The 21,379-nt window shown below is 43.7% G+C and overlaps 1 long non-coding RNA gene across 2 annotated transcripts in view; it reads left to right on the top strand.

Annotated features, from left to right (window-relative positions):
• The window catches only part of LOC146359676 (uncharacterized), an 83,950-nt gene extending 66,063 nt beyond the window's left edge, over positions 1 to 17,887 (top strand). For both annotated transcript variants that reach the window (XR_014787316.1, XR_014787318.1), the window contains 2 exons: positions 8,996 to 9,138; positions 15,000 to 17,887. This is a non-coding gene — a long non-coding RNA (uncharacterized LOC146359676). The remainder of the gene's footprint in view (positions 1 to 8,995; positions 9,139 to 14,999) is intronic.
• The last annotated feature ends 3,492 nt before the right edge of the window (positions 17,888 to 21,379 follow it).

Below are 21,379 nucleotides of genomic sequence, written 5' to 3'. Positions count from 1 at the left end.
AAAAAGAGTTTTCTGAATTCTTTTAAATCCCTTTTCAAAAGTATCACATGACCCAGATAAAGTGCGGAACAACAACAACGGCATTTGTATGTTAGTACTTTTAGTTGTACCCCCATCGGTCTTTTATGGACAGTGCCTTCTGCTTCCTGAGTTTTCATTCTGCCTAGTTGTTAGTCTGCTTTTGGATTGTTCATAATTTTTTCCAGCAAATTTGGACCCCAGGTCTGACCCTTACCTCCTAATTCAGTGACAGAGAACTGTTCCATGTTGTGTGTCTGTCTCTGGGATAATCCTTAATAATAATCAAGGCTGCTGCAGATAATATTGTAGAGGAAGATATAGCTATTGATGCCTTATCTAGTGGCATTTCAGAGCCAGGGTACATGAAAGAGCTGCCATATGGAGGGTTGCTTTATATTGTCCCCCATGATGGCAAGCCGTTCATCTGCGGGGCTCACCAAATGGGGAATTTCCTCCAGTCCCCTGACCCGCCTGGCTAGCTATTGTGCATGAAATGTTCACCAAATGGAGAACGCTACTGCTGGGAGCAATGCAAAGCAGACATAACATGGTCATCATTTTATGTTCATCAATCCCTTACACACCCCAAATTCTAATCATTGATGAAATATAACTGGTGGAAAAGATAAGCTCTTTCAATTATAATTCTTCAATATAGTTGAGATTGAGGTATTTGATCAAGAACAGCAAGGACATTTAGTCATGTCTGAGGGCAAAGGCTTGAGGATATTTATTGTTACAACTATATGTCTAGGCTCCTATTATTCTCTCCCTCACACACACTTTAGCTGATCCTACCCAGGTAATTAATACATAAATTAATTTTCTAGTAATTCAGAAATTCACCAGTTCTTTATGCTCCAATGTGCAGATTAGTTGCTCATATTACAGCTAGATAGATGTTTTTATGTTGGAAAAGAAATGCAAAGTGAGTTCCGTGACCCACAGCTACTGGAAAAAAAAGATCAACTTGATCAGATTATAATGCACTCTCCTTATTTTCACTGTAGTGTCTTCACTAGAAATGTGAAGTCTTCCCAATAGTACCCTCCGAAATACTAATCAATAGTTAGTTTGTGGCAAAATTGGGAAGAGTAATATACTCAACTTCTCATTTTTAAAATGTCAGATGATTAAATCATGATCCTACTATAAAATATAAAAATACATGGGAAAAATGTGGCTTGTGAATAGTGGTCCTACCTTCCTTCTTTGTTTTAGTTGGAAGCAGAGGGACAAGGCAAAGAGAGGACATTATCCTTCCATTTATTCTCCTCCTGCCCTCCCATATTTCTTTGCAACATTCCAGCGAAGTAGATCTGCATGAGGTGACAGCCTTCTGTATCCATATCATGGCCAAACCAGACATGACAAGGCAGCCATGTGTATTTTACTCATGTGTCTAACTGGGGATTAAAATGCTTCAAGCTGTGCTTAGTTCATCTTTAAAGATTTACAGCACAATGCTATACTTGTCTGCTCAGAAGTAAGTCCTGCTGAGTTCAGTGGGGCATACTCACAGGTAAGTGGGTATAGGACTGCAGTCTTAATTATCTTTTAAAATCTCCACAGTGGCTTGCTGCTTCACTAGTGGGGACTATAGTCTATAAGAACTTGGGGCACCATTGGTTGGGGATTAAACCTGTCTCTGGTGACCCAGCTATCGAGAATTAAGCCTGTATAGTCTCATCTTGGGTTCTGTTTCTTGGTCACACTTACTGACCGGCAGGAAGCCTGATTTAGAATGCGCCCATATAATACAAGCTAATTTGGTCACAATTCAGACTGGGCTGAATTAGTTCCATTTTTGCTCCAAGACTTGTCATGTTCCCAATGATGCCCTTTGAAAGATCAGATTAGACAGTGAGATGCTCTCAGGCATATAACTGTCGAATATTAGAATGTATATATCACACTTGAGATGTAAATACGTAAAAAAACCCTACATGTGATATTGTATAAACTGAATAAAGAATAAGCTACTGCAGTCATGTCACAAGTTGACTGAAAATTGCTGTGGTAAAAGAGAACCATACAAATGTCTTCCCTCCCTCCCATACTTACTTGGTAAAAGCAGTGGGTTCAAGAGCAGTGAGCTGTGGGTGTGCAACGGTTCAGAGGTGAAGGATAAAGGGGGCGGGCAGGCGAGAAGCTGTGGCTTGGCTGCAGCATTGGCTGACGTCCACTGAAAGGGAGACCTGTTGATAGTATAATTTGTAAGGGGCAGAAGCAGGAGATGACATCCCCTTTCACCCTGTCTTCCATTTTGTTTTTTCCAACTGACATTCATTCTATGACTACTGAATTCGCTCAGTCCTCGTCGGGCTGGGTTTTGGGGTGGGAGTGGGGTTGCCTCCTCAAGTTTCTTTTTCTTTTTTTTAAACATCGTACTTTTGCAAACCTTGGAGTTCCCGTGAGCATGTCAATATCTTCGTCTTGTTTCTCTATTTTGATTCCATTTATGTCGGCACTTAGCACTTAAGCTGTCTATTAGAAGGAGTGATATTTATAAATTCTATTGGGCCCCTTGCTTTGATACTGGCCATTTATTTGCTGAAGGTTATTTGCCTATTATTCATTGACCTCATTGGATTGCTGTTGTGAATTGCCCCTTTGTTGTCCCTACAACAATAGGCAATCAAGAGAAAATTATTCTTTGACATTCAGTTTCCGTATGCTGATAATTCCAACATCTGAGCAAATGCATTTAGTACCAGCTGTAAATGTAACACATTAAAATTAAAAGCTATGCTCTGTGGAACATTGACTTTGAGCCATCTTCATAGTTAGGCATGAATGAAAAGAAATTATTCAAAAGCGTGCCCACTTAGGGGTTTCTCATGCAAGTGTGTCACACCAGCAGACATGTTAATAAAGACATGCTTTCCTGAAATTAATAGGCAGCACACATTTCAGCGTTCTCCTTAAAGTTTTAAAAATACAAAGGAGGTAGTCGTGGTGCAATGCCACCCACGAAATGCTGATTGATTCAATCATTTTCTGTGTTTCTAATCATTTTTAATACATAATGAATGAAGTAATAAACTTGGCTTCCTTTCCATTTCCATTCTTTTACAAGCATGTTGCCTTGTTAAACTTGCATCCATCTGCAAGTTCTCTCTCTTTTAAGTGTCTTTCCATTAGAGGATGACAGGATCCATTGCCATGCATATATGAAGAAAGTAATAAGCTTGATGGCTTCCTTAATTTTCTGCCCCCAAATGTCATATCTTGTAATAAAGTCCTATCTTAAACAACATTTCGGGTCTAGGGTTTTCTTTTCTATTCCTTCCCTTCTATCCTCCCCCCCCCCCCAGAGTACTTCTGGTTTCTCAACATTTACTTCCAATCCCATTTCTGTCATGTATGGTTATATTTTCTACATATAGTAAGCGAATAGTAAAAAACCGAGTTGGACTGGAAATGTAATTGTATCATATGTAAATATAAAATAGCCCACCTAAGTTTATAAAGGAGAGGGGTAGTCATAGAATATATTGTGCATAGGATGTCAATATTAACAGACATGAGCACTGAGATGAAATTGGAAAGGGCGAATTATTATCGGGAAAAGGTTTCAAACAACCCTGCAGAAAGATTTCTTTATCCTGATGCAAAAGAACCTGATTTATGCCCCCTTTCAAATTTCTTTGAGTTTCTGATGTTAAAATGGAATTTTATTTGCACATTATTTCCAATATTATATATTCTCATGGTCCATATGCGGAGTTCACTGTGACAGGAATGCAGTCCTTGTTTCTGTGAACATCATAGCTGCTGGATGGGGCGTTAATGTTACCTTGGCTGTTCTTGCAGATGGTAAGGGAGGAAAACAGGGGAACTAATTCATACCTTTTCAGTGTGTCTAATTGTACAGAAGGGTCCTCTCACCCACAAGCAGAATATGCGGGGTTCCATTTTTTAAAAGTATTCTCAGTATTTATTTATTTATTTACTCCTCCACATCTAAACAGATTCTAGAGTGGGGAGCAATAAAAGATATAAGAAATAGAACACAATATTAAAACTTAAAATAAAATAAAAAAAACAGAATACCAATCAAAACCATTGGAGACATAGAAGTTTTCCTTCTCTGATGCTAATACGTCCTATATTTATTATCATTATTTTATATCTCACCTTTTTCCCTCTTGCAAGGAACTAAGGTGGCTTATATGGTCTTCTTCCTCTCCATTTTATCCTCACAACAACCCTGTGAGGTAGGTTAAGCTGAGACTGGCCCAAAGTCACCCAGTCAGCTTCATGGCCGAGTGGGGACTAGAACCTGGATCTCCCGACTCCCAGTCCACCACTCTAACCACTACACCACACTGGCTGTCACGCTGAGTCAGCCCTAACTGACTTGGGACCAGGATACCTAACTGACTTCCTTCCCCTATATACACCCCCAGTTGACCCTTGAGATCGTCTGAGGAGGGCTCCGTGGTTGTTCTGTGACCAGTGGAATGTCATCAGTTAACAGGACGTAAGTGGGCCTTCTTAGTAGGGGCGCCTGTCCTATGGAACACTCTCCCATATGTGGTTTGAGAGGCAGAAATGGTGGCAGGTTTTGAACACCTCTTAAAAAATATCTGTTCACGTAGATGTTCCCTGACCTGTAATGAATTATGTTACTGCCCTATTTTATTGTAATTCTCTTGTAATGTTGTAATGGCTTGGATTCAGATTTAGTAATGCATAGAGTAGGCCCATTGAAATAAATGGGACTTAAAATAATCATGACTAGCTTTTAAATAAGTCTACACTAAATATTATTAAATCTGGATCAAACCCCCTTAAAAAAAATTCTTTTATATTGTTTTGTGAACCACTTAGGGATTTTAATATAGTAAGGGCACAATCCTATCATGATAGGCGGCTGCCTCCAAACTTGGAGGCAACTGCCTATCCAATGCAGGGCAGGAACAGTGCAGAGGGGATCGTCCCCTCCGTGCTTCAGCCGCCCTGCATTTGTGGCTAGACAGACGATTTTGGCTGTCTAGCTGTGGGAAGTCGGAGCGGGGGCAGGGTGGATGCTGGATGACGCATAGGAAGCGTTGGAATGGCACTCCTGCCCCCCCTGCCCTGGACCACCCCCAGGAATGCCCCGTTTTCGCTGCTCTGCTCTTACAAGCGCAGAGAGCGGGGCCAATCCACGCTGCCTACAAGGCAGCGTGGGAAGGGGTGGAGGTTGGTTCTCTGGGAACCTAACTATCCTTTGGCATAGGATTGAGCCCTAAGGAATATAAAAGTTAAATAAATAAAGTGCTGCCTTTTGTACCTGATTGGCTGAAAAGGACCCATGTGATCAGACCCACCTAGATGGCTGAACTATTCATACAGGTACCACAGCTATCGTGTGAATTGGCATGACAGGCACATAGGTCCCCTACTATATGGCTCAGAGTATGTGTGTGTTTGTGTGTGTGAGAGAGAGGGAGCAGAGGAAAAGGGAGAGAAAGGAAGAAGGGAGGGGCCCTTGATTTTTTCTCTCTCTATCGCTCATTGCTAAGCCCATGGCTTTCACTTCCTTTTGCATGTGACAGGAAGGAAGAGCGGTTAGGGAGTTAAGTATCTTTCCTCAGGCCCAACATTTCTCCCCTACGACAAGTCATCTTGTCTGCCTCTTGAGGAATCTGAATAACGACCAAGTAGCAACAGTAAGAACAGACCACGGAACAACGGACTGGTTTAAGATTGGGAAAGGAGTACGGCAGGGTTGTATACTCTCACCCTACCTATTCAACCTGTACGCAGAACACATCATGCGACGTGCTGGGCTTGATGAAGCCAAGGTTGGAGTTAAAATCGCTGGAAGAAACATTAACAATCTCAGATATGCAGATGATACCACTCTGATGGCTGAAAGCAAGGAGGAGCTGAGGAACCTCATGACGAAGGTGAAAGAAGAACATGCAAAAGCTGGGTTGCAGTTAAACCTTAAAAAAAACAAGATTATGGCAACCAGTTTGATTGATAACTGGCAAATAAGAAGGAGAAAACGTGGAGGCAGTGACAGACTTTGTCTTTCTAGGCGCAAAGATTACTGCAGATGCTGACTGCAGCCAGGAAATCAGAAGACGTTTACTTCTTGGGAGGACAGCAATGACAAATCTTGATAAAACCGTTCAGAGCAGAGACATCACACTGACAACAAAGGTCCGCATAGTTAAAGCAATGGTATTCCCTGTAGTAACCTATAGCTGCGAGAGCTGGACCATAAGGAAGGCTGAGCGAAGGAAGATAGATGCTTTTGAACTGTGGTGCTGGAGGAAAATTCTGAGAGTGCCTTGGACTGCATGAAGATCAAACTAGTCCATACTCCAGGAAATAAAGCCAGACTGCTCACTTGAGGGAAGGATATGAAAGGCAAAACTGAAGTACTTTGACATAATGAGAAGACAGGATACCCTGGAGAAGATGCTGATGCTAGGGAAAGTGGAAGGCCAAAGGAAGAGGGGCCGACCAAGGGCAAGATGGATGGATGATATTCTGGAGGTGATGGACTCGACCTTGGGGGAGCTGGGGGTGGCGACGGCCGACAGGAAGCTCTGGCGTGGGCTGATCCATGAAGTCACGAAGAGTCGAAAGCGACTGACCAAATAAACAACAACAATTTGGAGTTTTAGTAATATATCAGGGCTCATGAGTTTCTTGCTCAATGGAAGTTTCTTGCTCACCAGGAATTCTGATACCGTTTTTGGCCTGTAGCGCAGTGAGATTTCCAGCTTTTAAACAAGAGCTCACTTATAGCCACATTTGCTCTGTCTCGTGTATTCATAAACTCTTAAGCTTCTCTGGCTTTCATGGGATATGCCTTAGGATGTGTGGAATGACGGGGTGCTGAAATAAAGGATCGTCCTGATTTAATTTGCTTTGATTTATCATTTGATAACAACAGTCCCTCTATGTAACTACAACTGGAAGTAACAGTATTCTAGCTTGTTCCTGCTGCTTGCAAATCTACTTCTGTTCCCAATTGGATCACTAGGGATTTCCTTGACACATTTACACTCCTTAACTTTATAGAGCAGCCTAAGCCTTCTCTTGTACTCTGTGGTTGTACTCTCAGTGGAGTGTGTGAGTCTGTATCTATGGTGTATATTCAATACTTAATCACATATTTATAGAAGTTCAGTTACTAAACTGGATCCTATGGCCTTATTTTGATGGAGGTGGCACTTGTATCTGAGCAGTACCACATCAGACTGCAAGTAGGAGCTCATATGACTGAATAATCCTTACAAATAAAAAATCCTGCACACAGAAAACCATCACATATAAGAGAGAAGGCTAGAGTGGAACGTGTCCCCGTTACATGTGAAAGCCTTCTCACATATAAGAGAGAAGGCTAGAGTGGAACGTGTCCCCGTTACATGTGAAAGCCTTCTATGTGGATGTGTGTGTGTTTAACACCTTTTATTTATTTAAAGTATTTTTAGTTGCTTTTAAGCAATGCACAAACAAGAGCATGGGAAGATTCAAAAAGAGAACAGCCACATTACCAGGTATACAGATTACTTTGAGAAGTTGCTCTGTAACACACAAGCTAATTACAGGCACAGTTAAAGGCAGTGTTGAAGGGGACAGATTTCAAAGCTCACCTAGAGGCCTGTAGTGATGGGGCAAGGCACAAGTCAGTGGGAAGGGAATGCCACAGTTTTGGGGCCACCACAAAGGGGGCCCTATCTCTTGGGCATGTCAACCTAACCGATCTTAATAGCAGGCATTTGAGAAGGATCCCTGAAGCAAATAATAGCTTATGTAAAGGATTATATGGGGGGCCGCGGTGGCTTGGTGGTTAAGACGCTGAACTACAGACCGGAAGGTCGGCAGGACAGCAGTTCGAGACCCGAGTGCCGCGTGACAGAGTGAGCTCCCGTCTTCAGTCCCAGCTTCTGCCAGCCTAGCAGTTCGAAAGCAAGAAATTGCAAGTAGATAAATAGGTACCGCCTCGGCGGGAAAGGTAACAGCGTTCCGTGCACCTCGGTGTTCAGTCATGCCGGCCACATGACCACGGAAGCGTCTTCGGACAGCGCTGGCTCTTCGGCTTAGAAATGGGGATGAGCACCGCACCCTAGAGTCGGACACGACTGGTTGGGGACACCTTTACCTTTTTAAAGGATTATATAGGTGAAACATATAATATGGAAGGTCATTTAATCATATAAAGAACACCATCTGCACTCCAAAGTGGTACAGCCTAGATACCTCAGTGGAGAACTATAGTGACATTAAAAAATCAGTGACATTAAAAATCAAATTAAAATCAAGTTAGCCATTAACACAATGCAGGTGTAGTTTTCCCCTCATTGTCTCCATTCAGAGTTCCAGAATGAACTCAGTGCTGCTTCAGCTGCACTGGTGGAAGCCCCTCCTCCTCCTCCTTGCTGCTGTCACAGCTACATAGATGTATCAGGGCACAAACTCATTTCATTGAAGTCCCCCCACCACCACCTTGCAATAGAGGAAGGACACATATTTTTAAGGTGGCCCAAGTATCTGCCTGCAGGAAGGTTTAGTATGCAAGAATGCTCTTTGATACAGAGTAATTCAGGTTACAATCTTATACACCAGGGGTGTTGAACGTTAGGCCTGTAGGCCAAATCTGGACCACCCGTGGTCCCAATTCAGCCCTCCATGATTCCCCAGACAACTATTCCCTCTTCTTCTGGCCCCATTCCCGTTCCCCTGCTTGCCAACCATTTGGTAGCTTCCCAGCTTTTGTGGTTTTGTTTTTTTTTTCTCATTCCAAAAGGTTTAATAACTGGCAAGAAGAGTTATAAGCTAAAATATGCTGGGGGTTTGGCCCCTGAGAGCCTCTCTGAAACTAAATCCAGCCCTTGGGCCAAAAGAGGTTCCGCATCCCTGCTGTACACACTTACCTGGGAGTAAGCCCCATTGAACTCATTAGGATTTACTTCTGAGTAGATAGGCATAGGATTTTGCTGTCTACTCTTTTTCTTTTTTCAAGCAAAGCAAGAAGCAGCTTCACGATACAGCCTTGGCAAAGACTTTGGAGAAAGCACCAGTCGTACAGGCTTTGATTTTGTCCCAGGGGAAAAAGTCATATGCACTTCCTTTTCATCTCAGGGGAGGAAAGGCACAAGAATGAAGGTGAGCAAAACATCCCCTTTGCTTTGCATATTATAAAAGATGCAGGAAAAGTGCAGGAAAGACAGAGAGATATAAAGATGATAAAGGGCTCTCACTTTACCCCTTCAGGGTGCCAGCTTGCCAGTGGTAACCTCATGACGTGCTGATGTCATCCTCACAAAGCAACTACTTCTGAAGAGCTAGCACTGCTCAGATTTTTACCATCTGAAGGAAAAGATAGAGGGGGGAAAGTGTTTGAAATGGGGAAAAAAATGTTAAGGTGTCTATGTTTTACCAAAAGCCTTTGTAGAAGGTTATTAACTTCAAAAGAAACTAAATTTATCGTAATGTCTTCCTCCCCCTGTGATGCTGAAGAGAGCACTTGCTGGGATTGTCTGAGCCATCAAGGGCTTCTGGAGGGGTGTCCAAATTCTGGGCTCCCATGGCTGCATGCCTACTGATTTCTAAAGACTCGGTAGGAAGAAGGTGAAATATACCCTTTGGTTGCTGATGGGATTCAAAAGCCGAAATGTAATTATGCAGGTTCTTCTCTATACATAGGAAAGGGGAGATAATTTCACTTTTTGTAACCACACTAAGCAAACTTTTTTTCAAAGTGGCAACGGTCCCCATCTTTCATTTGGAACTCTCCTCACTAGAAGGAAAGTTACACTGTACAAATGGGCATGGGGGAAAAGCTATTTAGCAATTGAAATAGGATATTTAGCATGGTCCTCTGGGTAATAGATGCTGCCAACAGTCCTTAGAGAGGCTCCGGAATATCAGTGTTCTATGTTGAAGGCCCTTTTCTGTGTTGCAGTCCCCTGCGAGCTGTTCACACAACACGCTACTCACGCAGGATGGGTTGTTGCGAACAACCCACCCTGGGTGTGTAGCGCACCCCCAGATGATCCCAGCTCAAATTGCGATTGGGGTCTGGTCCTCCTTTTAAAAATTTCCCCAGCCTCATCTGCACAAAAACCGGGCTGGGAAAATTTAACCCCTCCCCTTGAAATCGGATGGGGGGAATCCAGCCCCCTCACCATGGGACCTTTAGGCAACAGGATCTATGGCGGGGAGTGGAATTCCCCGCCCTCATCCAATTTTTGGGAGGAACACTTTTAAAATTCAGTGGAGGCCTATGGGGAGATCAAGGCATCTGATTTTCAGGAGTTGCACTTTTAATTTTTTCCCCTAGCCCTTTTTTGGGCAAAGCGGGGCTGTGGAAATGTTAAAAAAGACAAAAATCGGGGGTGAGGGGCAAAATCCAACCCCCCCCCCGGGCAGTGCTGTCCCCACGTTCCTTGGGGAGACTTGAATTTTGCCCACCCCTACCCCGATTTTCTGCATGGGGCACCTTTAAATCCCCATGCAAGGCAATCGAGGTGATCTCTGTTGGCTTGCCTTGGGATTTAAAGCGTCCAGTATGGTGATTTTAAAAGGGGGGGTACAGTTACTCACTTCCCTGCGTGTTTCCCATTCATGCTGGAGTGAGGGATCTTTGAGGTCCCCCACATGGTCCACTACTACCCCCTCCGGAAGCTCCCCCCTTCCCACACAAAAAAACAAGTTTGTCCGGTTAACCCTATAGATTGCTCTTGCTGCTTCGATTTTGACAGTGACAGCTGTCAAAAATCCAAACGGCGAGAGCAATCTTTAGGACAAACCCATTTTTATGGGAAGGGGGGAGGGCTTCTAGGGGTGGGAGTAGTGGGCCATGTGAGGGACCCCCCAAGCTCCCCCGGCACAAATGGAAAACACGAAAGAATGTGGGTAACTGTAACTCCTTCCCCCACTCCTTTAAAATCACCACTTCCCTGCGTATTTCCCAATTGTGCTGGGGTGGGGAGCCTTGGGGGTTCCTCAGCATGGCTCCCCCTCCCCCCAGCACCCCCCTCGTTGCTATAAAAAAAGAGGGTTGTCTTTTGCGCACTGGACGCTTTAAATCCCCATGCAAGCCAATGGTGATCACCTCCGTTGCCTTGCATGGGGATTTAAAGGTGCCCCATGCGGAAAATCGGGGGTGGGCGTATCGAAATTCAAGCTCAAACCACTCGAGGAATGTGTTGCCCCACAGTCCTTGCGGGGGGGGGTGCGCTTGGATTTCGGGCCCCCACCCTCGATTTACAGCTTTTTAAAAAAAGCTCCGCAGCTCCATTTTGCATAAAATGGGGCTGGAAAAAAAAAAAAGTAGTGCTCCCCTGAAAATTGGAGGGGATGGCATAAGCACCCCACCATAGGTCCTGTTGCCCCAAGGACCCATGGCAGGGAGGTTTCCCCCCATCTGATTTTCAGGAGGGACAGTTTGAAAATCCAAGGCAAGCCTATGGGCAACGATCTCCATAGGGTTCCATTGGATTTTCAAAGTGTCCATCCCGAAAAATCACGGTTGGGGGTCAAATCTGAGCCCACGGAGGACGGTTGGTGCAACACAGTCCTTGGGGGCGGGGGCTTGGACCCCCCCCGCCGATTTCCAGCTTTAAATTTTTTTTTCTCAGCTCCATTTTGTGCAAAAGGGGGCTGGGAAAATTTTTTTAAAAGGCTCTGATTGGGACGAAGTTCACAATCGTAGCCAGGAAGGGGGAATCAGCAGAAGCAAAGGGGGTGACTGTGGCAGTCCCTCTGTGGTGCTGCTTGGGCACCATTGGAGGGGCTGTCACTGGCAAGGGGAAAGGGTGTGGCAGCAGCTTGGGCAAGGGTGGATTTCTGCCACTCTTGCCCAGTGGCTTGCTGCCCAATGCCCTTTACCTAGGATGGGCTGGCAGACGACAGGCTAACCCATCCTGGGTAAAACAACCCATTCTGCAGACCATGGGTTTTCAGGGTGGGCTGTCTGGGAAAAACAACCCATCCTGAGAAGCACGGTCAGGGTTCACATGACACACTAACTAGGGATGTCAGAGAATTCCGCCACGGATCTCGGTGAGGCCGAATGCCAGTGCATTCAGCCCCCCGAAATCTGTGGCGGAACAGCCTGCCCCCCCCGGATCCCCCCCGGGATGAGACTTACCTGGGGCGGATGTTCTGGGTGGCGGCGGCGGCTGGTCTTCCGACCGGCTGCCGCCGCCACCATTTCCAGTCTTGTCAGTTTTTTTGTTTTTGTTTTACAGAGACGTGATAGGCTACGTAAAGACTTACGTAGCCTATCATGGCTGGGTTAAAAAAAAAAAAAGCTACGGCCACCGCCATTTGCGTTCCTTATTTTTCGCCGTCTTAGTCTACGTAAATATTTACGTAGACTATGAGGGCGAAAAGAAAGGGGAACGCAAATAGCGTAGTGGGCACTATTTGTGTCCCTTTTTGATTCGCCGTTTTAGCCTACGTAAATCTTTACGTAGGCTAAAACGGCGAATCAAAAAGGGACGCAAATAGCGCCCACTACGCTATTTGCGTTCCCCTTTATTTTCCCCGTCATAGTCTACGTAAATATTTACGTAGACTAAGACGGCGAAAAATAAGGAACGCAATGGCGGCAGCCATAGCCACCGCCATTTGCGTAAGCGTTGTTTTTTTTTACCCAGAGTGCGGCCAGAAATCTGGCTGTGGACGGCTCTGGCCTGGGCCTGGCCGGCTGCTCCATGGAGCTGCCGCAGAGCACAGCCGGCCGTCGGGGATTCCGGCGGGGAGGAACAGATCACCTCCCCGCCCTTCGAGGATTCCAGGGGGAGGGACGGAACGCCTCCCCCCCCATGAACATAATCCGCGGAAAGGTAAGTGACTTTCGTACATCCCTAGACTAACCAACAATGGTTTGTTCGATTAAACAAGCCGTGGTTGGCGGGTGCTTGTGTGAACCCAGTCAAAGTGTTAACAAAACAGAAAGTGATACCAAGGGGAAGCACTTCTAGACAGTAGAGGCTGGTGGCTTCAATGTCAGTGGGGCAGTGAATCCACTCCAGCTTCAGTCAGAACCAGTTAGAACTCTAAAGAAGCTACTGCTTCTAGGGCCAGAAGGTTGGATGTGGTAGTATGGACACCAACACATGTATTTCACTGGTTGGATCCCAGCTCCCAATAGCAGTGTTAACTATTTGGAATGTTAATCAGTGATTAATTTGTTTTAAATATTCATGAGAGGTCTATTAGTGCATGCATATGTATATATGTATGCGTATATTGAACATATGCATATATTGACTGAAATTATTCATTTGGGATTTGCATGTATGTATGTATAGATGGATATATATTCTATTAGCAGAAGCAGTGAAAATCATCCTGCAAAGTGAAATAGCAGGATACATTAACCCAGATGTACAGGCTGAGAACCACTGTTCATTCAAATCTTGAAAAAAACCCAGTTGTATTCTTTCTTCCCCTGTTTTGTACCCTCCTTTCCCACCTACTACCTTTAGCAGAGCTGTTAGAAAATAAACTAAATTGGTGGTGTGTATGTGTATGATTAACAGTACGATCCTATGTACTTGTACTCAGAAATAAGCTTCACTGTGTTCAGTGAGGCTTACTCCCAGAAACGTTGGGTATAGGACTGCATCTTTAGGCTAAATTCCTATACCTGCTTAACTGGGATTAATTCCCACTGAATGCTGTGGGGCTTACTTATGAGTAGACCTGTATAGGATTGCACTGCACATGTGCCTGAAGAAGAGGGTGTATGTGGAATGAAAATGCTGAAATGGTATCAGAGCTGTTTATGCAATATATAATATCTAGCCACTCCAATGGATAATTCCAGGCTCATATTATGGGAACTTTATTTGGCCTGCACAATACAAGTCGTGTGTGTACAGAGCACATCTACATATAAGCCTGACTCTTGTTTTCCAGGTGGAGAAATAAGTCAAGTTAATTAGCGTATAGTAGATACTTATTGTTAAGCAAGAGCGCTTGTCCCCTCCTGCCGGGATTTGAGTTAAACAGGATGATTGATAAATTGTTATATTCACACAGTGTCATTCAGTGATATAATCATGCCTTTTGTAAATATTTAGTCAAGAGAGCCATCCAGCTGTTCCCAGCTAGGTTTCATCTTCTGTCAGCCAGTGCTGATTTATTTCTTGTGCTTCTTAAGTCTTGAATAAGATCACATTTTTATGAACCTCTAAATAGCGATAATAATACGTAGCAAGAGTAGCTCTAGTAGAGGCAGGGAGCAGAAGTAATTATTTGGGTGGGTTTCCAGAATAGGAGGGTCAAAAAACGTGAATATGCAACTGAATCTGTTAACGTTTCTACTGTGCAAGAGGCTAATACGTTTGAGAATAGCCGGCTCCTGACACAGCCATTGCTGTAGTTGTCACCTAAAAGAAACTGTCAGTTAAGCAAGCTGAGAGGCATGGCTGTCTGGGTTATTTTCTCAGCTCATATTGCACAAACAGGTCAGCTGAATCATCCATCACAAGCCATAAAGCATGAACTTGCACATCACCAGTCAACCTGCATTAACAAGGTTTGCCCACCACAGAGCAGCTTGGTTTGTGCCCTTGACAAATAACTCAGAAGAGAAGTTGCCACATGCATTGCCAAGGCTGGGATGAAAAGAAGTGCCGAAAATGTAGACTTGCTTGTGTGAATTGGCTGCTCTCTGATTATAGACATTCCTCCATGCCCTGGAGGAGGTTAAGAAAGAGAGTCAAGACTGGATTTGCATTGAGTATTATGGGTAGCCTCCCGTGGAGAGAGTTGATGGCTCTTTGCGAAGTCTAACTCATTTGCAGCAAGGGGTCACCACTGCGACCTAAGCACACAGCTCTTATTAGGTACAGAAGCAAATCTATCATTTTCGCTACAACTTAATTTCCAGCCTTTCTCTGCACTCTGGATAATTTTTATGTTTCTTGAACTTCTAGTAAGCAGCAGCATCTAATAAATTACATGTTTTATATAATTCATAAAACATAAATTGTGTTTTATTTTTCCAGGAACATCAATATTTTACCGAAGAAAAATAGTGAACACCATGAAATTGCATCAGAATAGTTGAACAATTTTTCCTAGACTGACCCACACTGACAAAGTCTTCACATTAATTAGTCCAGAGAGTACTTACTGAGAGATAGTTTAATGTGAGCTACTGACCCTGTCCCATTGTAAGTGTCTTCAGATTTGTACCTTTTAAGACAGAAGTATGAAGATTCCATTCCTTTTTTGTTACCATACAATTGACTTAAAGGCATTTTGCATAGTACTAGCAGTAATGTGAATTAAGTGTTAGGAATGAGGATTACGAGGAAAGGGATTGAAGCAGGTTTCAAAATGCCTCTGTATACCTCTATGGTGTGTCCACATTTACAGCACCAAATCTATTTCTCGTCACCCCATCTTAGAAAGGATATCATAGAGCTGGAAAAGATCAAGAAAAGTGCAACTAACACAGCCAAGGCATTGGAGGAATTTCTCTATGAAGAAAGACTTAAAAGTCTGCTTCATAGCATGTGGGTGGGGTATAGCGGGGGGATGTGGGTGGAGCGGGACTCTGCCAACCTCCGGAAGAGTGGCCACTCTTCCTGGTGCCAGCAGAGTAGTGTCACATGAAGCAAGTGACTCAGCCGGCATCAGGAATTCCTCCAGACATGGAGGAAAAAATGAGCAGGTGGGTAGGGCATTGACGTCAGGCTGGGGGGGTGGGGCATTCCCTCCCTCCCTCCCTCCCTCCCTCCCTCCCAATATTCTGCACTCCTTTTCTAGGGATTGAACTCAGAACTTTCTGAAAACCATTATCCGAAGATCAGCTGTAAGGCTTCAAGATGGTTTGCATGCTTGCGGGATGGCACTACACTGCCATCTCCTGACAAGATTGCCATAACTTGGAACCTTCTGCATGAAAAGTGTGTGCTTTATCACCGAGCTATGGTCCCACTGTACGGGAAGCCAATGCTAGTAAAATACTTGATAGCTGGCAACTCTACCTATGTTTGCTGTGCCCATAGAAGGCAACCAGAGTCTGAGGGACTGTTGGTGACCCTCCCTGCTCCTCTCTTTTTTCCTTCCTTGCCTACCTTTTTTTATGGTGCTTGGACCCTGACGTCAGATCTTCTGAACTGCTGCTTTACTTCAGAAGAGCAATGGAGAAAAGTGAAGAGTGGCCATTTCAGACCCCTCTTTAGATGAGAGACTTTGTATGGTGAGAATCACAGCAATTGAAGCTGATTCAGTAGATATCAGTCTTTCCTACAAAAGAATGTCCCAAAATGGTGTTTTCAGCTGATGGTGGAAATTAAATTTCATATAATATCCCCTTAGTCTTCATTAGAAGTCCCTGAGTACGATTGGCAAGAAGGTGGTGGTGGTTATAACCCAGTGTTCTGGCAACATTTCAGCCTAGTTCTCTGCATTCTGCAGATTAAAAATCCCCTTGCTTCTGATTTTGGATAAGAGATTCATTTCTTAACTCAGTGGTGTAGCTCTGGCTGATAAGCTTTAGCAGCTGCTACATTCCACTCCAGAAATAGCTGCATCTTGGCAGTAAGCAATCCTCAGATGCACATCATATCTAGTTCTTTGGAAACATTAAGTGTGTTTTTTAAAAACACAGAAATCAATTAGTTTTCGCTTGCTATTTTTATTATGTTAATGAATCTTTTTTTATATTATAATAAATAATGAACACTCCATAAATCCCCCAAGCCAATAATGCAATGATTGCACAGAAAAGTGGTCAGTTACAAGGATGTACAAATGCAGCAAACTGATAGGAGGTTCAAGCACCAATAAATGTATAGCAAGTGTGTGTGTATGTGTTGTGTTATTTTGCTGTTTGCGTTACATGGTTGGAGGTTCTTAATTATTATGTACATGATGTATTTTCATTGTACTGTGTACCATCTTGGCTTCCCTTTGGAGGAAGAGCATAGTGATAATAATAATTTAATTCAGCCTTTCCCAACCTGGTGCCCTCCAGATGTGTTGGGAAGCTTCTTCTTTTTTCCAGATAAGCAGTCTGCTAGTCACAACTGGGAAAAGCATCCATCTTTTAATTAACACCTTGCTAGCTTCATCTCTCAGCCCAGCAAGGTGAGACGGACAAGCATCTTCCCATGGATGTGACTAGCACCTGACTGGTGAGCCAAGCTGGGCAGCCCTCTTGCCCTCCCACTCTGGCCAGAGCTAATAAAATGGAATAAGGTTCTTTGTGGCTTTGTCCCTGGGGTCTTCTGTCACCTGGATATACTGTTGCTCTGATCCCTGGAGCCTCTTCCAGCCAAGAATGAGGTGTGCGCAATCCTCTCCAGTGTGCTCTACATGTGAGCAAGTTACTTCCAACAGTCCAGTGCAGGTTCTCTAGATTCATTTTATGGTTTTAGTTTCTTATAAGTATCCTTTGTCTTCCCTTCTTGCCTCTTTGATAATCTCTTTCATAGACATTCTTTGTTGATTAGGATTTGGGATGTAAATACCTCATTCCTATATCAAGTTTAAGAGTGTACACTAAGCTAATTATCCGAGGCCCTCCACCAAGTGCCTCCTCCAAGGGAAGCTGTGAGGATGGCAACAAGGGAGAGGGCCTTCTCGGTGGTAGTCACCCCCATTGTGGAATACCCTCCCCACTGAGGTCTGTCTGGCATCAAGATGGTCATCTTTTCAGCACCAGGTTAAGACTGTCCTCTGTTCCCAGGCATTTGACAGCATATGATGTTTTTTTCCTAATGCCAGTTGTTTTAACAAGTCCCAGTATCGTATTGCAACTGTTTTTTAACTGTTTTAAAATTTTGTATGTTAAAGTTTTTATATTACATTTTTATTATGTTATATTTTGAGGTTGTAATTTTTTGTGAACAGCCCAGAGAGCTTAGGCTATTGGGCAGTATTGAAAAGAAATAAATAAAATGAACTTAAAATGAAATGAAATTTGGTAAGGCTCCTCTCTCCACCACCTCTTCTGACGTAAGATGAACATCAACTATCGAGATGACTTTTTTTGCCAGTGGCACCCTGGTTATGAACTGCCCTCCCATAGGGTTCACCTGGCACCATCATTTCAGTGCGTGGCAAAATCACTTTTATTTATCCAAACTCCTTCAGGCTGGTCCTAATAATGGTATTGCCCGACTGTGGATTTCAGATTTTTAAAAATAATTATTTTTATTGATTTTTTAACAAATAAAATACTAATAAACAAAAAGTCAACTTGGAAATACATTGATTACCATCTGTCATCAACAGATTTTGGATGTTTTCTTATGGACCGGCATGGCTGACTTGGCTTTTATTTATCTAATCATGCTAATTTTGGAGTTATTAGTCTGTCTTAAGGTTGGATCTGCTGATTTTACCTCTTTTTTGTGTGTTGCGTAGTTTTGTTCTTTTATGGCCGTACACTGACCTGAGATCTAATATGATGAAGGGCAATATGCATGTTTTAAATAAATAAAGCAAATCCCTGAGGAGACAGACTTTGTCTCTTCCAAACACTCACTGCCAGCCATGTTGTGATACACAAAAAGTCGGCCTGCCCCTGTCATTGACCCAGCAGTAGATTCTGTCAAAGGTGGCAGATTAACTGCATTATGGTTAAGACAAGACCATTTCTTGTTTGACTTGATTAAGAATATTGACAACAAAGGAACCTCACCACGGCTGTGCCTCAATCAGCACAATGGCATCTCTTCAACTGCTGAAGGCTGAAATCCTATACATACTTCCCTGGGCATAAGTCCCATTGAACACAGCAGGGTTTAGTTCTGATAAACATGCATAGGATTGTCCTGTGAGTATGTATGTTAACTACTGTTTCAGTAAACTCCCTTTCTCCCCTTTGTTTTTATCCCTCTCTATAAACTTATAATATGGCATTGTGATTTGACTTAGCTTGCATTTTTAGAATTCATTGTTTTGTTTTAAAATAGTGTTCAAATTTTATCTGCTTTTGTAGAGACAAATCTGTTCAAGAATTAAACATTAAGAGATTGCTCCTATCTATAAGCACTACAGGAAGACTATTTCCCCTCATTTGCTAAATATACAGCTTCTCGCTGCCTGAGACATAAATAAGAACGTTGCCGAAGTAGGTCAGATTTGAGCTCGGGCTTTTCAAAAGACATGAAAGCACCCACCATGAATATACACTTCAAAGCAGGAGCCCATTTTGTGTGCACATTTTGTTCCTGAGAAGTTTTTCCATCTGTTTTAATGTCATGGCTGTGCCACAGTGGCATGTCCTCATACTCTAGCTCTCTGACAACTCCGAGACAGTACTTTTTCATATGGCAGGTAAAGGAGATAATTGGGAGACCTTTAGTGCAGGGCTGGAGGAGGGGCAAATTCTCCGTACTAAATAAAGATGAAGGACGTACTTCCTTAGCACTTTGCTGTTAGATCTAATTTGATTGGACACTAGGGGCTGAAAGGCAGGCATGTATGCTTTTGAAAGGTTCTTTCAATAGCCAACCTGAAATTAAAGGACTAATAGTATTTGGAAAAGTTGGCAAAGTCCTGTTCACCTTATCATCCATGGCAGTGCAGTTCTGAATTCAGGGTTTTGACAGCTTTAGTTCCCCTCGTTCATCAGAAATAGCGCAACATGATCTGTCTGTCACTTTTCCAAATGATGCATTTTTTACTGCTTCATGTCTCTCTGAAAGAGGGGGAAGGTTTCCCACTTAATGTGTCACTCAAGCCACCCACCAGCCTTCCTACATCAGGCAGCTAGGTAGCTTAATTTTTTTTATACAACCCAAAGACAGTGCTCATTTTAATGTTGTTATAACTGATATCTTGTCCCAGGCAAAAGGAATCAAACAGAAGGGTTGTTTGTTGGAAAATCTGAAGACTACATATTTTTTACAAGATTATAATATCTATTGATGAGCAACAATAGTACATTGAGTAAATTCTGCTTAAGGTTTAAAGTGTTGTGCATCTGGATCCTAAAGTGCACACTGCCTTGATAGCTTTTTAACAGACAAGGTGGTGTATAAATGTTAATAATGAAGGAATGAATAAACAAACAAATAAGAGTTTGATCCAGTTCACATTGAGTGAAGGCATGGAGGAATAACCATAGGGAATAACAAACCCGTGTTTCTCCTCTTCTGCCTTTGTGTGCACACATGGGTGCACACCAGGCTTTTATGGGGAATGAGAGGCTTATGCAGTCAGCCCATATGCCCATCTAGCTTAGCCTCTCCATAATCTTGAAGAGGTACATGACCCTAAAGCTCACATTCCTTGACCAACTAGAGGGATAAGCCAGAAAGAGACATGGGAGGTGCCATGCTCCGCCCATTAATGACCAGTTGCGGTGCCTGTGCAAACACCCAGCTGTATACTGATGGGAAGGGGGAAGCTCTGTTATGCCACATGGCAATTCCTCTGCAGGTGGGTGTTGGGCCCCGATGGACCGACCAACCTGCTTCGGGCTGCTTTGGGTCCAACCCAACCCGCTTCAGGATCTGGGGCTGAAGCGGGATTTGGATGGCCAAAGCGGGCTCTCCCTCCGCTGATGCCCCCGACATGCTGCACAAGCCCCCTGCTCCATACCTGGACCCTTGGGACATGCACTGTCAGCCTCTTCAAGGAAGTTGCCATTGCGCCCTACTCTATTTTCGGAAATTGAATCTTGTGCAAATGGCAGCTGTAAGGCTGTCATGTATTCAATATTACAGGCATTTACATGACATTTACTGCAATGTTGCTTACATGATGGCCTTATGGCTGCTATTTGCACATAATTCAATTTCTGGAAATAGAGGAAGTTACAACGGTGAATCCCCTGAAGAGGCTGCTGGCACATGTCCCAAGGGTCCAGGTACGGAGCAGGGGGCTTGCGTGGCCGGGCAGCAGCGGGACGCGCAGCTGGGAGGAGGGGCGCGCAGCTGGGTGGGTGGGCTTCCAGATCATGCCAAAGCATGCCAAAGTGCTTTGGAGAACCCTGATTCACTTCGGGTTGCTTTGGGCCGAGCTTGGCCTGCTTCTGAAGTGGCCCAAAGGACCCTGCTTTGGGTTGGAATTCGGCTCCAGAGCTGAAGTGGTTCACAGCCCTAATTATAAGTGCCTTGGCTGTTGTTTAGAGGTGGAAGGGTAGAATAATATGTTTTAAATATAAAATACTAATAAGTAAAATGTCAGCAACTGTAATGGTTTCTGGATATTTACACTGAATTGAATGTATTGTCCAATTGCAATATCAACAACAAAAATGCCAAAATCAGTACTAGTATGTCCAAGCTGAGAAACAAATGCCAATGCCTGTAAAAGGCTTGTGGATTAGCCCTGTGGGATAATTTAGTTGAAAGCCTGGATCACAAACTAAACCGAAGCCTTTATGCTTTGCTTCCTTGCAGTGATAGTCATGTTTCATTCC

The sequence above is a fragment of the Heloderma suspectum genome, chromosome 1, assembly GCF_057233095.1.
Source record: "Heloderma suspectum isolate Gila_16-S chromosome 1, 16-S_ref, whole genome shotgun sequence".
NCBI lineage: Eukaryota > Metazoa > Chordata > Lepidosauria > Squamata > Helodermatidae > Heloderma > Heloderma suspectum.
This window is presented reverse-complemented; position numbering and strand designations above follow the sequence as displayed.